The following is an 18,312-nucleotide window of genomic DNA, read 5'->3' on the forward strand; positions in this document are numbered from 1 at the left end:
TTTCCCCACTGTTTCAACCAGTGACATTGATCTTCAAGGGGTCTGTAAATCATCTAAATTTGCATTCACATTTTTATTTTACAGGCATATGTGAATTTTCCTGGGAGAACTTCTTCCTAGGTGGTCTTTGTTCAAAAAGACTAAGTACTGGGTGACCTAGGAGCCAGGCAGGAAGGGGCACAGCCAGGACATCCCCACCCTGCCCCATCGGGGACTCTGAGGAGCACAGGCCTGGCCACACATGACCAACATATAGATAACGTCAAGAACACAGTAGTTCCCTTTGCCAGTGCTGAGGTCTGAAGAATCGATTTTAGCTCCTGCCACAGAAATGGGTTTCTAAAAGATGTGAGGAAAATCCACCAGGAACCAAAAATGCCCAAACCAATCAATGTACGTGTGACTACCACAGATGCAGAGCTGGAGTTTGCCATCCCACCAACTACTACTGGAAAATGGCTTTTTGATCAGGTGATTAAGACTACTGGACTTTGAGAAGTATGATACTTTGGACTCCAGTATATGGATGATAAAGGAATTCCTACTGGAATGAATTAGATAAATAGGTATCTGCCTAGGAGGTCAGAAAGAGACTCTTCTCCAGTTCAAATTCTGGAGCTAAGTTCTACTCTGAAATTGAGTCTGAGGTGCTCTTCCAAGACATTATCAAGAAGCTTTTCTTCCTCCAAGTAAAGGAAGTAGAGGAAGGAATTCACAGTGATGAAATTTACTATTCTCCAGAGACCTCAATATTCTTTTGGTCATATGCTGTGAAGGTCAAGTTTTGAGACTAAAAGAAAAAAAACACACAACTCTGAGAGTTTGATCCCTCAAAGAGTGATAGACCAACACAAACTCACTAGACAGCAGTGCAAGGACAGAATTAAGGTGTTGAAGATGAGGCCCCTCAAATCTGCGTTTGCTCGGTATAGCTTAATGCACAGACACACTGAACAGGCTGTGGAGGAAAAGAGGGTTTATTTATGCTGGTGGGAGAGCATGGGAAATTCCCAAATCTGCCTCCATGTAGTGATTTTTCTCATGTCTTTTATACCCATTAGAGACAAAGAAAGTTAATCATCTTGGGTAACATGTAACAGGAGTCTGGAGAACTTCATGAGTTCCTTATCTCAGTTATTTACTACATCCTTTTGGGTTACATCATTTGAGATACATGAGGCATGGTGATAGATGAAAGAACACAAACAATAGTGATTAATGTCTAGTTTAATTGGTCCCTATATGTGCCTGGGAGCTTCTGTGTGAGACTAAAACTTAAATACACAGCTTTCTTACAGTTTCAAAGTTACATAGCTTGCTCAGTTTCAAGCTTACATTTAAAATGCTAAGACTACAGTGTGGCATGCCGAGCACCGGGATACTCAAAGATAATGCTATGTTGTAGTATCTAAAGATTGTGCAGGATCTGAAAATGTATGGGATCTACTATTTTGAGATAAAAATTAAGAAAGGAATAGACCTTTGGTTTGGATTTGATGCTCTTGGGCTAAATGTTTATGAGAAAGATGATAAATTCATCCCAAATTTGGTTTCCCTTGGAAAGAAATCAGAAACCTCTCTTTCAATGAGTTTGTCATTAAACACATCTACAAGAAGTCACCTGACTTTGTATTCTACTCCCACCCCTACCTGAGAATCAACAAGCGGTCCAGCATGTCTGCATGGGGAATCAGGAGCTGTATGTGCACAGTAGGAAGCCCTACACCATAGAGGGACAAGCTCAGGAGGAGAAGCATGAGAAGCATCTGGGGCAGCAACTGCTGAGAAATGAAAAGAAAAGGAAAGAAACTGTTGAGAGGAAAAAAGAGCAGATGATGTGAGAAAAGGGGGAGCTGAGGCTAGGGCTTCAGTATTAGGAACAAAAACTAAGAAAGAGACGGAATTAGATCAGATCAGATTCAGAGTCCGGCAGCAGGAGGAGGAGAGGAAGCACACACAGCATGGGGCGCGGGTCGGGTGTACTTGGAGGGTAGAGAGAAAGGCCACAGATCAGATAAAGAGCCCAGGCAGCTGGCTATGGAACTTGGAGAGTACACTACTGTGACTGCCCTCTTGGAAAAGGCTAGGAGGCATGAGGAGGATGAGATTGGAGAGTGGCAGCACAGGACAAAAGAAGCACAGGACTATCTGGTGAAACAAAGGAGGAGCTGCTCTTGGTGATGACTCCGCCACCCCTAGCCACCAGTGTACAAACTGGTATATTACCGCATGCAGGAGAACCTGCAGGAGAAAGAGCTGGAGTAAATCAATTACAACGCTGAGCTCTCTGTCAGGCCATACTGCATCATCGCAATGAGGAGAAGCAGATCACACAGGCCAAGAGGAACAAGTGCTTGCAGCTGCAGCTGTTGACTCTGACCAATGAGCTGTCCCAGGCCAGAGATGAGAGCGAGGACCCGCAATGGCATCATCCACGATGAAAGAATGAGACAAGGCCATGACAAGTACAAGACGCTGAGGCAGATCCGGCAGGGCAACATGAAGCAGAGAAGCTACAAGTTTGAAGCTATGTAAAGGCTCTCTGGTTTGGAGACAGGACTGCAGGGAGGCAGGTCTTAACAGCACCACATTCTGACAGCCACTGTTAGGTGCTTCAGGTATGTGTTTTGTATTTGTAGATGAATAGAAACCCTCTCATGATGTTACAGTTTCTTTAAAAAAGAGTAGCTGTTTCAGTGGGACCGTTCTGGGGTTGGGGATCAATGAAGCTCCCCTGGTTTATTTTCCCTAATTCTGTCTTAGTGCCAAAGAGCTTGATTTTTATTACTATTCTTACATCACTTCCTGTTGTACTCTTGAAGCAGGACTGATTTGAATTAAGGAAAGATGTCTGTAAAGTCTGAATAACAAACTTCACAATGGCATTTGTAATACAACATTCAGTACAGTTAAATAAAACCCACTGTGGCTTATATTCTATGCTGTACTCTTCTCTATATTTGAAATTAGCACAAAATGGGTTGGTTCGTTCTTGATTTCTTTGAAGGATCCATCTTTGTATGTTTATGTTTTTTGAAGGGTGAAAATTATTTTGAAAATTGGGCCTAAAACACTCTTACACACCCACACTGATTTCCTTCCTCCAGTTACTCAGTTCAGTAGACAAACCCCATCCCCACCATGATCATTCAGAGTAAACAATACAGGAGGACACTCTTGGTTGGAACTTTTCTTTTAATTTTTTGTATTAACAATTAAAGGACTACATTGGTTGGACTTCTATACACCTAATTCATGATCAGCTTATTTATATATAAGTGATAATATGAGTATGTAACTGCAACATTAGTTTTAAAAAGGGAAAGTATTTTTCTATATATTTGGTTACCTTTTACAGAATAATAAAATAATCATATATACACACACACATAAAGTGCCATTGTTCTAGCATGTTGAAGACTATCTGATTACCTAGAAAAGATTTGTGCTGTTAGTTTTAGCCTTTGGATGAATTCTAACAAATTCTGCATGACCACTGCACACATATCAAATGTTAAGTGGCTATCACATTATGAATGGGCAAAAATAAAACTAAATCAATGAGTGCTTAAAAGGCAAAGAGCCCTGCTAAGGTAAAAGGATAAATGACTAAACCATAAACCTTGAAAACACAGATCACTATTCTTTGTAGCCAGGAAACTGTTTCAGGTCATCCTTTTCATTTTTATAATTTTTTAAAAGGACACATGAAAATACACCAAGGTGGTGATGGACCCTGCAAATTTTTTTAAGGATTGTGATGCACTTTTGAAATTGTGTGCATGATTTCTTGCCTAGAGACCTGCTGAATCTTTTTTCAAAATCATAAAGAAATTCCCTCAGGATATTTCACAGTGTGAGGATACGCAGCCTCCTTTCCTGACAGGTCATTATTGCATATCTTGCTGGGATTCAGTACCGGGCTGGCGAGTGGCTGCCCTCTCTGCCTCTTCTGTATGTATGTGGGACTCAAGCTTTGGAATCTTAAATGCCCATGAGAGCTCAAAAGGTGCCTGATGATTGATTTGCACTACAGGACAGGGCTGACACAAGAATTGAAGTTTAGTTCAGCAAGATTGCACTCAGAGTCCTTGGCAAAAGTCAAATTGCATGAGGTTGAGCAACATGCAGATATGACCACTTGCTGTAGGTTTTATGACTCAGTGCTACATGATGCCTCTTTGTTGTTATTGTTTCTCATTTTAAATTTTGTAATTAAAAGCAATTTCTTCAAAAGGGAAAGTTTAACTACAAAAGAACAAATCTACCAAGCTCTTACTAGAGAATGGAACCAATATAGGGTAAGGGAACCCACAGGGAGGCATATGCTGTGCGTCTAATTGGTATACAGCTTTCTAAGTTGAGGTACATCACAGGAGAGATTCTGCTTGGGGCAAAGCTCCTTCCTTCTTTTAATGATGATATACTTTTAATCATTAAAATATTAGTGTTCTAGAAAATGTTATACCACACAATTAATGGTTTCACTTTATGTAGTTATGAAATCCCTGGAGGGAAAATATGCTTTATAACTAATATTATGTTTTAATAACTTTTTTCCTCATGTTATGCTTATTGTAAGAAAATTTTTTAAAAATATGTAAAAATATAAAGAAGACAATGAAAATTACTTAGAACTCCAGTACACAGAGAATACAAGCTGGAACCCACTGAGAAGGCATGACTGAATCTCCAGGGAACCCAAATCTACTGAAAATATCATAAAATGTCAAAGATATTTTGATTTGTTGTTGAAAGCTAACAAAAATTTGAGTTGACTCATTTTTCAAGTCAATTAACCAAATTTGTTTCAGAGTTTCCTAAAACTGTTTTTTGTTTGTTTGTCTGTTTAATATACAGCAGTCACCTGAAAGCAATGATAGTTGTTTCAGACAATTCAGTTTAACCAAAGTCAAAAAGCAAATCAGAACCAGGTAATATAAATGAGTCTATGTGCTCTGCTGTAGAATGAAACAACCAGATTAAAAGTCAAACTCTGAAAACATTTTAGTTGTAGTAGCAGCTACATAGAGATGCTTCATAGAGCATCTTCTCATTTACTAGTAATATTTCTTGCCAAGTTTTGGTCTGTAGCATTGTTCTGGACAGAAGGAATATGATGACTCTGAGCACATACCTAAATCCCACATGTGAAAACTGATATTCCCAACCTCACACTATCCCAAATGGCTGTGTGCTTTGTTCCTAATATCAATATGAGGGATTTTTAAATTTGATTTTATTTTGTCTGTTTTTTTATTTTACCTTCAGGGGTGGTTTTTATTTCTAGAAAGGGACATTCAGAGGTTTACTTTGACCTTTAAAAAAATATTTAACTAATTAAATTTACACATACAAAAATTTAGCTCATTTTTAAGCCTTTAAGTTCAGCTCACTGCCATATTTCATTTATATGTCTATCAAATTCTAAATTTAATTTAAGGGCTTTTGAATAATTCCCAGTCCCACTTATTAGTTTAATTAAACACATTTAAACATTTAAACAACAGTTAAAAATTTTAATAATTTATTTTTTTAATTTTCTGACTTAAAATTTACTAAGTACTAAACTTTTTGTATAGATCTAATAAGTTAAATTTATAATGTGAAACTAGAATTCTCTTAAATACTTTAATACTGTTTAAAAACTAGTAAGAGTTCAACTGAAAAGAATAAGCCTAATATGATTATACAAGTAGATATTTTAATTTGAAAATTACATGAATTCTAAAATGAAATGACTTTGTTTAAGCCTCTGCTATTCTAGTTGGTTAGTTCTGCTCAACATTACAGAGATCAATAGCAAATATGCTCCTAGTCTTTACAAAGGAAGACATATGCTTAATCTTAGTTTGACAATCATTAATATTCCTGTATTCCATTCTATATCTTTCCAAATCTATCATGTTTGTAAAGCACCTATGTTATATTCATGTCCCTGGATTCATCTATATCTACTCACAGAGGTCTGCAGTTCCCACCCAGCTTAATTTCTTGATTGGATTTTGCATTTTTTTTGCCTCTTGAGATAAGTAAATGTATTTGCTGCCCCGCTTTAAAGATTTTTTAATTTGAGGGGAAATTGCATTATTTCATATACTTCCTGAGCTTATGTGAGTCTTTCAGATATTAAAATGACAGTTGCTTCAGTTTGAGATACCTTTTTGTACCTCATTTGACTATCAGGTCTAACATACAAGATGCTTGCTCAGAAACCAACATTTCCCATCTCTCTGCTGTTGATTCTATGAGAAGAAAGATAACAAAAGATGGCTGTTAGTATAGCCTTGCCCAGAATATTCCCTACTGAGTTTCTCTCCTGTTTGAATAGACCAAAAATTCGACACAAGTGGACTCTAGCAGGCAGGTGGGCTCAAAGAGCATAATAATGTAATTTTGGGAACTGGGATTTGAGATTCTCAGAGTTTTGTAATAACAGTTTGTTATTCTTCTGAATTTTGGCCTCTGCAACATTTAAATAAAGCAGGGAAGTTCATTTAGAAGATGATTGACTTATGGCAACTTTTTGATGTGGCACTTTGTAAAGGTGGGTCAAGTGGTCTGACAATGACCTGCAGCAGTGGCAGTGGCAACAGCAGTGGCAGAAAGCTTCAAGATGTCAAACTAGGTTTGGACAACTTTTGGAAAACCGCCTAGTAAATAATACCTTCTTAATTTCATTATGTTCCTACATGGCACCTCACTTGCATATTAAAAAAAGGAAGAATATTCACAAATACACTTCTCCATTTTCCCTGAAGCATACTCTGGTCAGCATATTGGTCCAAGGGAGACAAAAAACATGTGGAACAGATCTGGACCCAACTGCAGCAAACCAAGACACACTCAGGCAAGATTAGTTTACCCCAACCAAACTACGGCTAAGTAACCAAGGGGAAAAATGATACACCTGTTTAGAATCTTATCACAACAGATAAGGGATCTCCTGAGGGAGTATTCTTGGAGATTGGAGCACCAAAAGAAAATCTATGCTTCCACAAAGAGAAGAAAGAGGAAACCAAAACTACTTTCTTTTCAGAAATTTTGCCTGAAACTGCATTTTAAGAAGAAAATCACAGCTCATGTTGAGCAGATGGCAGATGTATGAATGATTCTTGAAGTTCATGAGGTTATTACATATTATTCTGAAAGTAGTACTGGTGATTAGAAAGAAATCTAACAATCATTACTCACTTTATGATTGACACCTTTAAAACACCATTAAAACTATTTTATTTCATTTATCCAATAAAAAGTGTTGAGCCCTTATTTAATAGTAAACATATGATGAATTGAATAGATCCAGAGCCATGTGTTCATATGGTGAGGAGGAGATACTGAGACCGGTTAGAAGTCATTCATGAGTAGACTTCAAATAGACTTCGGCAATATAAATCAACAGCAGAGCATGCTTACTGATTAGGCATCATCAGCATTCGAGTACCAACTGAAGGCAAGGTTTTGGTAATGCTATTTGATGAAGAATCCACAGAGAAGAGGAAGAGAAAACTGAAGACTGAACTTGGCTAACACCAACATTTAAAAATGAGACAAATGATGAAGAACCGAGAAACATGATCAAGGACTGGCCATAGAGGTAGAAGGCCATTTTGGATTTAGTGTCAGAAAGCCAAAGGAAGAGAGAATCCAACAAAATCAAATGTTCATGAACATTTGGCTGTAACTCAGGCAAAGTTTCTGTTGGATTTGGCAGCAAGGAATTTGCAGATGATCTCAATTATAGAAACTTCAGAATAGGGAGAAACAATGAGCCATATTACAGTGGGTTGAGGATTGAATGGGCTGTTTAATAGAAAAGACTTTCAGTGGAGATGGTTTTTCTAGAAACTTGACTGTGAATGGAACAGAAATTAAAGAAAACATCTGTGACTCATGATTTTCTCTCACTTGGGTTTTCTTTCTAAAACCGGATGCATGCATAATATTGTTCATTTTCATTTCTCTTTTCCTTGTGCTATTATGCTAAACTTTCAAAAAGGGTATTTTCCTGTATAGTAAATAATAGTTCTCTTGACAGGTTCATATAATTAACAGAATGACCCCATATTGAATCCTGTCTAAGGAACTACATTCAAATTCCTACTTTTACTTTTAGTAAATGTGTATTTTTAGCTAAGTTTTCTAAACTTTCTTAGCTCCATTTCCAAAGATGGAAAATGCAGTTAATATTATCTACCTCAAAAATGGGGACAAAAAGTAAATGAATAATAGCAGGGAATGGGTGGATGGGATGTTTTAGGTATACTTTATTACTTGTACTTTATTTTTATTCTTATTTTTATTTTGGGGAGATTAATGAATGTGTTCAAGGGCTGATTGTGGTAATGTATGCACAAATATATAATGATACTTTGAACAATTGATTGTACACTGTGGATGATTGTATGGTATGTGAGTATATCTCAGTAAGATTGCAGGCAGAAAAAAAAAAGAATGTTAAGAGGAATAAATGAGCCAATATGTATATAAAACACTTATAACAGTACTTTGCATGTATTAAGAATTCAATAAATATTCCATAAAAAATAATAGATGGGGGAAGGGGTGTGGAGTTTTTCATTTTTGGAGTAAAGAAAATGTTCTAAAATTGATTGTGGTGAGGAATGCACAACTCTGTGATTATACTGTGAGTTGTTGATTGTATATTTTGAATGGATTGTATGGTGTGTGAATATATATCAATAAAACTGCTCTAAAAATATTATCTGCCTCATTGTATGGATATCAGGATTAGATAAAATGTGAAAATCCCATAGGGATTGGCACAAAGTAAACACTCAGTAAATGGACAGTATCATCACTGCAATTATTAATATTGCTACAGTACAAATAGCATTATGCAACATTTGTTCACATTTTAGAGTCATGGAATGAATGATTTTCTCTTGTGGAAGAAGTTGAAGTTGCAGCCACCTAAGCCCGAAGTATAGTTTTTTTCACAGACAGAAGAGTTAAGAAAACTATACTTCCTAACTTTCCCTCCTCAGCAACCCCCACACTCATCATCATCATCATCATCATCATCATCATCAATACCCCTAATAATTACTCCTTGCGGTCGCAGTTGATTTGTCCAGGGGGGGGGGGCGGCCGGTTGCTGAACCCTCGGCTCTCGGTGTTGCTCAGAGGGTACCGGCGGCGGGGGCTCTTTCCCGGAGGCGAGGGCGAGGCGGGGGACTGGGCCCTAGTCCCCGGCGGAGGCGTGCAAGGAGGGCGGCGAGAAGGAGCAGGCGGGACACGGTTCTTTGAGGGAGGATGAAACCAAGAGAGCTTTATTAGGGGAGAACACCAGCTTATATTGGGCGCTTAGGGGGCGGGGTAGCTGTAGAGGTCAAAGGCTTGGATTGGTTCAGAGAGGGCGCGGAGGTTGATAGACAAGGGGCGGGAGTAGTTCCGGTGACTGTGCATGCGCACTGGCGGTGGGGGAGTTGCTCTGGCAACGGGGAGTGTCCAGGCAAGATAAGGGGGTGGGGAAAAGGCGGTTCCCTCCGGCAAGCCTCTCCCAACAGTAGTATTTTGGGTGAGGAAATGGGGCCTGCCTCCGGCCTCACTTTCCCAGGCCCGGGGGGCTTTGGAGGGCGCTGTCACCCGTGCCCACCACCCTCCCCAGGGGCTGATCAGGTCCCCCAGCCCAGGCCCGCCAAGTCAAAGCACGTAATCAGTGTCCCGCAACTCCTCATACCACATAAATACTCCGAATTAAACATATCTTAGATCCTAAGTAAGAAACATAATAAAGTTCAACTCTTGTTCTTTATGTTAGAGTCTTCTATGTGACCAAGTCTTGGTTGAATGACATCATAGAAACTTCTCTATCTTTTCAGCAACTCACAGCATTGTCTGCTCCCCTTTTGTCATCAGACTTTTGGTTGGCTTTGATACATTTGTTCTTGTGAGAGCTAAAAAGCCTCTCATTATCAGCTATCATGACCTTGTAATGTATGACTGTCCTAACTCCTAAATAAGCATCTTCCCCCTTTACCTTTTTAAAAATGTGCTATAGTCAAATGGAAAATTTGGCCTCAACTAAATACATCACAAAGGATCCTCCAGGGAGTAGTTAACTGATGCTAATGTACACTTATCACCTCTATATATCTGATTTCAAAAATACCTGTAAATGACAATCTTCTAAAACACTGAGGAATTTCCTATAAAGTCGTAACTTAGGAAATGTAATTTAGTCAGTAAAACAATTCTTCTTTATTTTGGATAAAAGCAGGACAAGTGAACATTTAATGTTAATCATTGAGTAATTTAATAACAATACAAATTGACAGATGTTTTTAAAGTACATTTAGACAATATTTAAGACAAAAAAAATAACCCCTGGGGTTCTCCTAAATTACTCTTTGATTATTGATCTTATTAAAAAATCCTCTATAAATTTTTAATTTAAAAATGGAATATTCAGTCATTTTACTGATTTTTTTTTCCCAAAGGCTAAAACAAGATTTTAAAAACAAAGAGAAGAGAGTTTCCAACCACAGTTTAACCAGAGATGGAAATGAAAGATATCCTATGGGAAAGACTTTAGGTTACGAAGTTACCAATAGATAAGAAGATAAGAAAGCAAGCAGAGTTATCTGACAGTCATTTGAGTTCAATAGTCTTTCTAAGATCTCTCAAATAGAATTTTCTTGTTTTAAGAATTAATGTTTGCATTGGTTTTCTATTGCTACATAACAAATAAGCACACATGTAGCAACTTAAAACCACACACATTATTGTCTCACAGTTTCCATGGGTCAGGGGTCCAGGCACACCTCTGCTGGGTCCTCTGCTCAGAGTCTCTCCAATCGGTAATTCAGGTGTCACCAGGGGCTGCAGTTTCAGCAGAGTTTCAATATAAATCTTAGTTTTGCAACACATCCATAAGAAAAAAATCATGTTCTTTTTGATTGGTTAAAGAATTTAAGAATTTCTAAAACTCTGGGATAATTGTGAAATATTATAATTATTATTATTATTATTCTCACACAAGAGAGTAAGTTAACAAATTATTTAGTTCAAAATCAACTAACTCTCTGAACTTTTGTTTGCTTTATTATCTTGCTCCTCGCCCATTAAAGTCAAGTTTTGCCTATTATAATCTCAGTCTGATTTCCTACTCTGCTTTGAAATCAATCAGGGGACAGGGTCTTCACAACTTCTTGGGAAGCTATTTGGCACTGTAATAAGCCACACACTTAGGGGTTTTTTTCTTCTTATTTGGTCTGGTATTCCCTTTGCTCTGTCTCATCTCATTACTTCTCCATTTCTTCCTGCAATATCACATTGCGAACTTCTATCTAATTTTCAATGCACTGTCATCTGCTTGTCTTTTCTTAGTTCTGCTGCATATCAAGCACTTCTTTCTCATAGAATCACTTTCCTTTGGAAACTATGTGCCAGGTGTATGATACTAATTTGCAATGCTGCCAGATGAATCTTGTTTAATTTTCTTTTTAACTTTGCTTCAAATTCATAGAATAGCACATGTTCAAAATGTATTGAACAGCAGGAGTAACACATTTTTTTTTTCCAGAGAAGAATGGAAAAGTACAAATATAGCCCTTTTTATTTATACATAAACATAGTGCTGCTTTTCTACAGGTGGTTGTCTGCAGGTGATTACCCACAGCAAGGCCCTAGCAGGTAATGGAAATTAGTGCACTCAGCACAGCAGGAAACATTTAGCTATTTAGATAGACTTTAGGAAGCATGTCTCAATGGATGGGCTTGCAAAGTGTGATTCTGAACAGCAAAGCAAAAGCTAGCATCATGGAAATTTAGTCAATGTCCCACCTCATACATACAGATGACAAAATCTATCAGAAATAACTCAAACTTTAAAACCAAAATTACATTTTATAAATTTCCAAACATGGAGAAGAATATTATTTGAAAGAGTGACAATGCTTTTTGGTTGTCATAGGAAGCCCATTTTATACAATAGTAGCTTTACAAAATTCCTTTGTTTAATAAAATGTTGAATAATTTTTAAAATTTTTGACTAAGAACAATTACCAGATATTTTCCCTTTGTTTAAAATCTGAATATTTGTTGAAGTTGACTATGATAATAAAAAGTATATTATATCTATTGCATTTTATATTTTATAGAGAAGATACCTTCTTTAGGCCCTGAGTCTAAAACCTGACCTTGTTTTGATCCTAGTTTTGACCTTGGAACTATCCAGAATAAATCTACATCTTATACATTACCATCCTGCAAATATTTTAAAAATTCTTTCAATTAAAGACACGTTAAGTTGAAATTTCTAGAATTTTTTCCAGTGATTTCCAGTATGATCCTCTGCATACAATGTATCTGCCTATTACCCAGTTTACATGAGTGTTGCCTAAAATCTTGCATGATAGCGTAGACTAAGATTTCAAGAATTTTTTTAATGCCTCTTTAATATTCTTGTTGTCAACTAACACCTAATTTTGTTTTCTTGGTATAAAGTTCTCAAGATAGGTCTTTTGAATTCTGAAATTTATATTTGACATGTTTTATAACATTTGTGCTGAATTCATTTATTTAATTATTCATTAAGTAACTACTAGTGGAAAGCACTAGCCCAGGTGCTGAAGGTGTATTCTTAGGCAAACATTCCCTCTGATCACATGGATCATACAGTCTCCAGGAAGAGTCAGACATTAATCAAGTAATCATTAGTTGAATTATACATTATAAATATATAATGAAAAACTGAGATAAATGCTCAAAAGAAAGAGCCCTACTTACTGTGTTCAATTCTACTGATTTTTTTTAATGGCCATGTTTTATTTGTCTTTTTTTCTTTAAACAGGGTAACCAAAGATCAAGACAGTATTCAGTAAAAATAAAAGAGATGAAACAAATTTCTAAAAGAGACTGCAATGTCACATGATACATTTAACCTAATTTTCTTCATCTTTGCTTTGGGACAGGAAATAAATCATTCAATAAAAATATACAGTAAAAACAAAATATGTCTTATGTACAAATTTTAAACTACAATGATGATGTTTAATGATGTACCTTAATTACTTCCATGTGCATAAGTCTAGCATTACAGTTTGCTTTAAAAAATAAACACAATTAAGACTTCTAGGAACATTTTATAATAAAGTAATTCCTAATTTTTAGTTGTAGATAGATCAAGCACCTCCAAAATACAAATTCCTATACAAAGTGAGTGCTTTACTTAAAATGAACACTTAAGTAAATTAAGTACGTGGACAAACTTTGAATAAGCTGGCATTAAATATTCAGCTAGGTAGGCAAAAAACCATAGTGCCAAATGGAAAAAGTGTATTTGCAAATAAATTTCAAAAACTAAATTAACTGTCTATAATTAAATACAGAAAATATACTGATTAGCTAGAATAAATAATATGATGTATTAACACTTCACTATAAACAGTGCATACCAGAACATTTATAAACAGTGAATGAATCTTGAGAATAGTTTACTATAATAAATTCTGGCTAAATAGAAGTGCATATTGTGAAGCACTATGGGTAGTATATGTTTTGTCACAAACTTTTGTTACCTTAAGGTAGATAACACATGTTTACCAAATTCAGCATTAATTTTCAGTTGCTGTGCTAGTATCCTGTTATAAGAAATGTGTACAGTATGAAAAATTTGAAAATATTCTTAAGTGAAAAAATATTGTAGAAAAAAATAGATATTTTCATGCAATTATGTGCAGTCTCACTGTTTAAATTTCAAGGCAAGGTTTTTGTTTCCTGTAAAACAGATCATTATTCTATGAGAGAATGTTTTTAACTTGTCTTAGTGCATTTCTTTTATCTCTACCTGCATTGCATTATTTTGATCTATTTTTTAAGTTTTTGTGTGCAAGTGACATGCCAGTTAAAATGAAAACTATCTCACATGTAGAAAATAAGTCTGGATTTTAAAAACCCAAAACTAATGAAATCCTTACTAAAATGACACCATCTGATTCAAGTAAAAAAATGACTTAAAACACTAGTAATAAGACAAACACAGTTCATGAGGACTACAAAGAGAAATGTCTGCTGAGTATTTTTAGTTTAGATGTTTCAGAATGCTGCTGTATGTTTTATGATGACTTTAAGGGGAAGATTTCATAGCAGAAGGTATAAATGTGGCCTGTACTGACTTAAGTGGTGACCCAACTGGACTGTGAAACTGTGGGATGCCTATGGATTCAAGCTGCTTGTTAAAGAGGAACTCCCATTGTTGATCAGAAATTCTTCCTAATTTCCTCTCTCAAAGCTTCTGGTCCTCTATTGGCTCAGTTTCTAGCATTTCAGCATCTTCTTTCCTGCTAAAGAACCTGTCCAAGTAACCAGTGTGTTTTCCTTGTCATTTTGTTTATCCTTCCTTACCTCACAACGAAACTGACTTATGAGAAAACAGACCTCTCCACCACTCACAAACTGGCTATCCCAAGAAGATTGGTACAAGGCTTCTAACTGAGTCAAATTTGCCATTCCTTTTTCCTCTTTTTCTTGGTTTACTAACATTGATATCAAACTTTTCAACTCTAGCTGAGACACTGAGGTATTCAAGTCATTTAATTTATCAACATCAGTAGGTTCATGTTGTGAACTAAGTTGACTAGCTCCTGCAATAAAGGAATCAAAGTCAAATTCCTGATTCTTTTCCATTTCTTTTTCAGCCAGTTGCTGTGATGCTTCCTCTAGAGCTATCTGGGCTTCAATCAATCCATTCCTTTCACATTTTGACTTGCCTTTTTTATCAAATTGTTCTTTGCTTTGTTCTTTCTAATTGGAAAGATCTATAATAAGCTTGGGTTCATAATAACGATAAACTTCACTCTCTCTCCAAACTAAGTTATCTAAATATGATGATGACCTCATTTTGTAGTTATAAGCATGGCTACACTCCAGATCACAGTATTTGTTTTCATGATGATCTTGGTACTGCCAACAGGCTCAGGAGAGTAATTGGTATCAAAAGCTGGACCCTCCAGATACTCTTCATGATCGCCATCCAAATATTTTCAAGGATCATCTTGTACTTCTTCTTCATCAGTGACATCAGACAGCTCTTGGGTCAAGCTGAACTTCCTCAATATCAAAGTTGTTATGTATAGGCCAATCATGCTCTGAAAACTGACAATCATGGTACCTTTCCCAATTGTCAATGTGACTGTGAGTTCCATCCGTAAGCAAAATATTATCAACATTATCTTCAATATGAAAAGGATGACTTGAAAATTGGCTCATCTATTGGAAAAGAATATATGCTCATATAAGGATGGAAGAGTGCTTTTTCTGCTGTCAACTGATCCATGGGGCTAAATGTCAAAATCTGTTCCCAGAAATCCAGTGCTTCTTGACTAATTCCTGGAAGCAGCTGAGTTAAAGATTTGTGTGACTCAGTCATGTCATTTCTAATGTAAATTGGAGATGCTGAGAAGCTCCTGATGATCTTCCTCATATAACAACAGGAATAGATTCTAAAATCAGCTGCATTGGTTCAAGTTCATGTGCACCTGAAAAGAGGGTTTTACCAGTCAGCATTTCAGCAAAGATGCAGCTTGCAGCCCACATGTCAATGGCTTTAGTATAATTATCAGGAGAAAGTATAAGCCATGGAGATCTGTACCATTTAGTAACCAATCCTTCAGAAACATGGGAATTATGGGGATACATGATCCATGCAAGATCAAAGTCACCTATCTTCAGCAGCAAATCTTCAGTATCACTGAAAAGATTAGCTGGTTTGAGATCTCTGTGCAGTATGTTTGCAGAGTGAATATACTTGAGCCCACATAGCAGCTGATACATGAAAAGTCTGGCATGCCCCTCCAGTAAAAGGCCCTGCTCCAGCACATTAGCCAAGTCTATCTCCATGTACTCCTGAACAATGTAAACACTGTTCAGTTCCGTAAGAGAGCTCACACTAACTGTTAACTGTCTCCAATGGGAGCAAGAATTTCAAACACTTTTACAATTTTGTCATGGTCAAGTCTTCTAATAATTTTGATTTCACATAGAGCATATCTGACACTCTGGGGATCAGTAAGGACAATTTTCTTGTTGGCTGCTCTTTTGTCACAGTCCTTGTCTACAGCAGAAAAAAACAAGCCACTGCCTCCACAACCCATATACCTAGATCCCAGATAAAAACCGTGAATGTTCATGAGACTTTCAAATTTCTCTGCCATTTTGACATACTTAGTATTGCCTCTTCCTTTCAAATTATTGAACTTGTATAAACAAAGAAGAAAACTGGCATCAAAAGGAAAGATCTTTCAAAAAGGGAGAAGAAAAATAATTTTGCTTCCAAAGGAAGATTGTTTCTTGATGTTTATTGCCTATGCCAACCAGGCCATTGAGTTCCCCTTAGATTTAATGCTCAAAATGCTCTACTTATACTGAGAATTAAAAAGATTGCAGTACTCATAGCTTAAGAAAGGGGCAACAACTCTGCAGACATTTAAAGAAAACATTCAAGAATCTCAAATGGAATGAAATGGCATACTATGCACTCAGATTTACCTGTGCTAAAGGCTTTAACATTTAACAAAACTGTGAATAAATATGCACACAACAGGCTTCTCTGAACATTCTCCTCATAGTGCAGATATGTTCAGTGTTGGACTGGTCCTGAGCAGTGGAGGCACTACTGTATTTTCATTTTGTTTTGGTTCTTCCTTTGTTGCTATATATTTCAACAGGAAGGTCTGGCAGCTGTTGGTTAACAGATGTCTTTTTTTAGTGATCAGATAGCTCCAGCTCACCACAATCACAACAAAGCTACCATCTATCTTACTCTGATAAAACACACATGCACTCATGAGACTTCTCTGACACTGCAAGAGAGTGCAGGGCAATGGACAGCCTCCAGGTGCAGCTCAGGTCTCTGGCTATGCTGGCAGCAGCACCTTCTCCAAGGCTCTCATTTTGCCTCAGACACAGCCATGTAATCTCAACCCACTAGAGCTCTATTGATTTTTTATTTTATCTCATTAGACTTGTCCTGTAATTTTACTTTAGGGACATTTTCAAATCTCTATTAAAAATCAACATACTAATGATCCTATTAGCTTTGTATCATCTGAACCATTAATAAGCATGCATATATGTTTTTAGACAAGACAACCCTTTGAATCTCAGTTTTCATGTCTAGTTAAATACAGATAATTGCATTGTCCCAGCCTGCCACACAAGGCTATTATGGGGATCAAATTAGACATTTTACCACAAAGCTCTTTGTGAACTGCAAAATGCTACACAATGTCAGGTATTATTACTCATCTGAGTTAATACACCAAAAAAGAGAGTCTTCTCTGTGTAATAAAAGCTTGCATTAATCTATTAAACAATTATCATTAAATATATTGGTCCTGCCAGTTAAAAATTTAGTCTTACTATTTTGCCCATATTGTTCATAAAGATACTGTGGCAGAGAGCCAAATTCCTTGCTGAAACCAAGTTATAAAATATGTATATATTTCTCTTATTTTTCCATTAAATTCATTTCTCATTCATTCACTTAGTTCATGAAGACACCAGTTTGGTCTTTTTCTTTCTCACCCTTCTCAGTGGTATCATGACTAATTATCAAATAATTGATGGATAAATTCCTGCCAGCTTTTTACTTACCCCATCTTCTCTTATAAACTTTTTGAACTTTATCTAATATTTTTCTAATTTGTTATGCAAAAGGATAAGTACTAGTGCATTTTGTCCCTTTCCCTCTCTTTAAATTTTGTTTCCAATTTCAAAGATAACTTTTCTTTTTTCTTTTATTTTATACTGACAGTGCAAGTGGATTCTTAATGAGCAAGAGGTGTGGAATCATACTGAGAAGATATGAGGAGTGAACACAGCTTTTAAATAAACTTTCATCCATCTAGTTTTTTTTTTTTTTCCTTTGGGAGAAGGTGTGTTTTGGAACATATTTTATTATTAGTTTAAAATTTTTGAAAATAAAAATTTGTGGTTTCTGACATATCTTGTAGCACCTATCACAATAATTAACCTTCAAAGATTAACATTCTTTGCTAATTACCATCCCTTGAACAACAACAGTATGAAAATTAACATGTATTTTGACAAATTTCTAAGTTCTACTTTGCATTGTGTCATTCAAAACTAACCCAAATCATAGTATTAATTAGAACTTATGTGCTCTTTTAGCTGGAGGGTATCAAACTGATCTACATAGGTAAACAAACCAATCAAAACTTTGCAAACTACCCACCACCTCCAAATTTCATACTATATTTAAATTGACACTTACTGGATTTTCAGTCTAGTGTGGCTTGTCTATGCATTCATATTTAAAGCTTTCAG

The 18,312-nt window shown here is 36.3% G+C and overlaps 2 pseudogenes; one reads left to right on the plus strand and one right to left on the minus strand.

Annotated features, from left to right (window-relative positions):
• Window positions 1-366: 366 nt before the first annotated feature.
• Window positions 367-2,535, plus strand: LOC119518435 (annotated as a pseudogene).
• Window positions 2,536-14,047: 11,512 nt separating this feature from the next.
• Window positions 14,048-16,178, minus strand: LOC119518440 (annotated as a pseudogene).
• Window positions 16,179-18,312: the final 2,134 nt, after the last annotated feature.

The sequence above is a fragment of the Choloepus didactylus genome, chromosome 2 (genome assembly GCF_015220235.1).
Source record: "Choloepus didactylus isolate mChoDid1 chromosome 2, mChoDid1.pri, whole genome shotgun sequence".
Lineage (NCBI taxonomy): Eukaryota > Metazoa > Chordata > Mammalia > Pilosa > Megalonychidae > Choloepus > Choloepus didactylus.